Source organism: Galeopterus variegatus, unplaced genomic scaffold, assembly GCF_000696425.1.
Source record: "Galeopterus variegatus unplaced genomic scaffold, G_variegatus-3.0.2 Scaffold16304, whole genome shotgun sequence".
In the NCBI taxonomy this organism is placed as follows: domain Eukaryota; kingdom Metazoa; phylum Chordata; class Mammalia; order Dermoptera; family Cynocephalidae; genus Galeopterus; species Galeopterus variegatus.
Genome location: NW_007742415.1, coordinates 14,510 through 18,902, shown reverse-complemented (window position 1 = coordinate 18,902; position 4,393 = coordinate 14,510). Strand labels below are relative to the sequence as shown.

Below are 4,393 nucleotides of genomic sequence, written 5' to 3'. Positions count from 1 at the left end.
TACACACTCTATTTTGAGAATGAAACCAAATAATAAGGAAAATATCTGAAGAATTTCAAATTGTACTGCAAAGAAGGTCCTGGCTGGTCCATTCTGGGAGTAATCTAACTTAAGCTGACTCTACCACTTGCTGAGTATGATCCTCTCTGTCCAGTGGGCTGCAGTACCACCCTCTTGCTCAGTGTCTGCTGGAGCAACTCGAGACTGTACTTGTGGCTCTGCTGTCCTTCCTTGGGCTTAGATTCATTGGGTTAGTGGTNTCCATTTTGTTTGTCATCTTAGAGGACAGCAAGCTGCACAGTCCTAACACTCCATCTTTCCGTGGGGACCATGCACCGGCATCAGCAATGGCCCAGACACCCGCAGGCTGCAGAGGCAGTGGCCCCCAGGTCTTCTCTTAGGCAGTGGTCATGTTGCTGGCGGAGAAACTCTGGCAGACCTCTTTGGGCTTTTCTTTGTAGACAGTCATGTCATCTGCAAAGACAGTTTTATTTCTTTTTTNCATCCAGGGAAACAGCAGTCTAGGGAGAAAAGGCACCAGTATCTTCTTGCACCATGTCCTGTAGAGTGTCCTACAGCGTGTGTGGCCAGGGGGCATGCTGGCCAAGTGTAGGTTGAAGAGCTGTTTGAGTTCTCTCAGTGTGAGAACAAAGTGTTTGTGAAAGGTGGCCTCCATGAAGGCCCTCAGTTCCTGGGCACAGCCTGGGGGCAGGTGCTCACTGAAGCTGTCCCGCCTGCTGCCCACCTGGCAGGCAGCCTGTCAGCTAGCCTGTTGTTGAGGCTGCTGCTGGGTGAAGTGTCCATGGGCTTCTCTTCTTCTGTTTCCTTCTCTTCCTTTTTCTCTCCCTTCTCACTCAGGGGATCCTCCTTGATCCTCACACCTGGCAGGACCATGGGTACCTAGTTCGGCTCCTGCTGCTGCTGCAGCTCCCATTCCAGCAACATGTGGTTCTGCCAGGCCTTGTTTTTGGCTGCTCAGACCCACTGCTCTCCAGACACCAGCCCAGCAGGCCCTGATTGTCCATCGGGCTTCTTTGGCATGGTTTCCTTTACAAGATTATAGACTTTTTCTAATTTGCTCTGGATGCCCGTCCACATGTGCTGCTGCTGGACCACATCCAGATGCTTCTTGATGAACTCCCTTCCTTAGGGCAGGATGACACCCCAGCCTTTGTTGGTCCTCAGTACGGTCATGTGCTCTAGACAGGCCTTCACATCTTCAGTGTAGAGTTTGGTCAGCATCGCCACCTCTTACCTCATCACCCAGTGGCTCTGCATAAACTTCCACATAACAGAGTCTTGGCCTCTGCAGAGCAACTCATCAGGCATGCTGCTGTGAGCTCTGGATGACTTTTTGGGGTACAGGATGTAGCTCTTCACTACCCAGTTTCTTTAGATTATCATTGCCACGTTCTGGATGCCACACAGAACAGTCCCAGAGTTGATAGAGGGGCATAGGGGACTCATCAAGTTGGCAAAAGGTATGACCTTCAAGTTTTTCAGTAGGATCTTGATCTGATTGGCCAGGTGCAGGGTGAGCAGCTGGGCCATGGACAGGACATTGCTGGGGGCCACAGGATTGTCATTCTTCTCCTGGCTGGCTGGCCATCAGCATTATGCGATACTCGCTGGGAGACTTGAAGAGCTCTGTGTTGTCCATCTTGCTGGAGCCCTGGCACAACAGGTGCTGGCTGTCATGCTCCCAATGGCTGTCCCTCAGGCCATAATAGTGCAGGTGGACCCAGCGCTCTTCACAGCATGCTTCTCACAGTACTTGTAGGACTGCGTGTGGCACTGGCGGGCCTGCTCTGACTGGCTGGGAGAACCGCTTGGTCATCTGCTTAACATCTTCTTCCACTTAGTCCTGTGAAGAGTCCCCCACCTCACTGGCCACCTCCCTTTCCAGGTGCTTGGTGTGTGCCTCATGTAGCAGAAGGTGGGCTGGAGCTGCAGGATGCCATGTAAAGGTATCAGGTTGAGCTCCCCTGAAACAGATATAGCTTCTTTGCCAGACTTTTGGCCAAGTACACATTTATCTCCTGTATGACTGGGTCATCCATTTTGTTTGTCATCTTTGAGGAGAGCAAGCTGCACAGTCCTGACACTCCATCTTTCTGTGGGGACCATGCACAGGCATCAGCAATGGCCCAGACACCCGCGGGCTGCAGAGGCAGTGGCCCCCAGGTCTTCTCTTAGGCAGTGGTCATGTTGCTGGCGGAGAAACTCTGGCAGACCTCTTTGGACTTTTCTTTATAGACAGTCATGTCATCTGCAAAGACAGTTTTATTTCTTTTTTCCAAATCTGTATACCATATTTTTCCTTTTCTTGTCTTAATGCATTAGCTAGGACTTCCAATATGAAGTTGGAAAAAAATAGGGAAAGGAGACATCTTTACCTTGCTTCTGATTTTAGCTGGAAATCTTTGAGGTTCTTATCAGTCAGCCTAATGTTAGGTGTCAGTGTTTCATAGATGTTCTTTGTCAACTTGAGAAAGTTTACAACCATTTCAAGTATGCTGAGAGTTTTTATCAGAAATGGGTGTTTCGTGTTGCCAAATGTGTTTTCTGCATCTATTGATATGATCATGTGATTTTTCTTCTTTAACCTGTTGGTGTGGTAGATTAGATTAATAGATTTATTAATGTTGAAGCAGCCTTTTATACTAGAGATAAATTTAACTTGTTTGTGCTCTATATCTTTTATTCATTGATGAATATTACTTGCTAATGTTTTCTTGGGGTTTTTTGCATATGTTCATGAGAGCTATTGATCTGTAGTTTTCTCTTACAATATTTTTGTCTGTTTTTGGTATAAAAGTAATGCTGTCCTCATAGAATGAGTTAGAAATTAGTCCCTCTGCTTCTGTCTTCTGGAAGAGATTACAGAGAATTGGTATAATGTCTCCTTTAAAAAATGTTTGGTAGGATTCAGCAGTGAATTCATCTGGGCCTGGTGATTTCTGTTTTGGAGCATTATGATTTATTAAGTTTCTTTTCTTTTTTATTTTTTTAATTTTAATTTTTATTGAATCAAAATTAATGATACATATTTTTGGGTTTCAACATTGAGATGAGTTGATCAAATAAATATTACTAGCATATATATTGTTACAAATTTCTTTATGCCCCTTGTCCAATCCCTCCTTGTTCCCCTTTCTCTACCCCCTCCCCACTCTAATCACCTTAGATTTCTTCTCCCCCTCTGAAACAATAATGGTTACTCTGTTGATTTCCTGCCCAAATAATCTGTCCAATACTGAGAGACATGATCAAGTCCCCCAGTGCTATCCTAGACTAGATGTCTCTTCTGTCATTATGAAATGGGTTCTGTGGAGACAGACATCCTCCTTCTTTATCTCTGCTGGTGACTCTCCTTGTGTCAACTCCAGTGGCTGGCGGACCATATGCGTTGTGGTTGTGGCATCTAGCCGCCTTCGCGGCAGCCATGGTTATCATAGCAGCTATGGTGGGCCACCCACATGGAGGAGATGTTTTTGTCCTTCTCTGTGGTGCTGGCAGTGTGCCTGGTTGAGGAGAGTGACTGATCCCCAGTTCCATGCCCTGGGTCTCCAAGTGGGTCCCAAGGCACTGGCACAGTGTGCCTGGCTGTGGGAGGGGGGTCCAGTCCCCTTTTCCATGCCCCAGATCCCTGGGTGGGCCCCAGTGTGCTGGCACTGGGTGCCTGGTTGTGGGAGGGGGCTCCAGTCCCAGGCTCAATACCCCAGATCCCTGGGTGGGCCCTGAGGTGCTGGCGTGTGGTGCCTGGTTGTGGGAGGGGAGTCTGGTCCCCATCTCCGTGCCTCGGGTCCACGGGTAGACCCGAGGAACTGGTACAGTATGCCTGGTGGTAAGAGGGACATCTGGCCCCCTTCTCCATGCCCCGGGCCCCAGGGAATGCCCCGAGGCACTGGCATGGGGTGACTGGTTGTGGGGGGAGGTCCGGTCCTCGGCTCCCTACCATGGGTCCCTGGGTGGGCCCCAGGGTGCTGGCCCAGGGTGCCTGGTTGTGGGAGGGGCGTCCAGTCCCCTTCACCGTGCCGTGGGTCCTCGGGCAGATGTTGAGGTGCTGGCGTGGTGTCCCTGATTGTGGGAGGGCGGTCTGGTCCCCTTTTCCATGTCTTGAGCCCCAGGTGGGGCCCTGAGGCACTGTCACAGCATACCTGCTTGTTGGAAGGGGGTCCGGACCCTGGCTGCTAGCTCCGGGTCCCCAGATGGGCCCCTAGGCATTGGTGGTGTGCCTGTATGTGGGAGTGGTGTCCAGTCCTTGGCTCCAATCCTCAGGTTCCCAGGTGGAGCCCCGAGATGCTGGTGGTATGAGTGGGTGTGGGTGGGGGTCCTGCCCCTGGCTCCATGCCTCATGTTCCCTGGTGGACCCCAAGGCATCATGGTGTGC

The 4,393-nt window shown here is 50.2% G+C and overlaps 1 pseudogene; it reads right to left on the bottom strand.

Annotated features, from left to right (window-relative positions):
* Positions 1-576: 576 nt before the first annotated feature.
* LOC103582450 lies at positions 577-2,506 on the bottom strand (annotated as a pseudogene).
* Between the last annotated feature and the right edge of the window lie 1,887 nt (positions 2,507-4,393).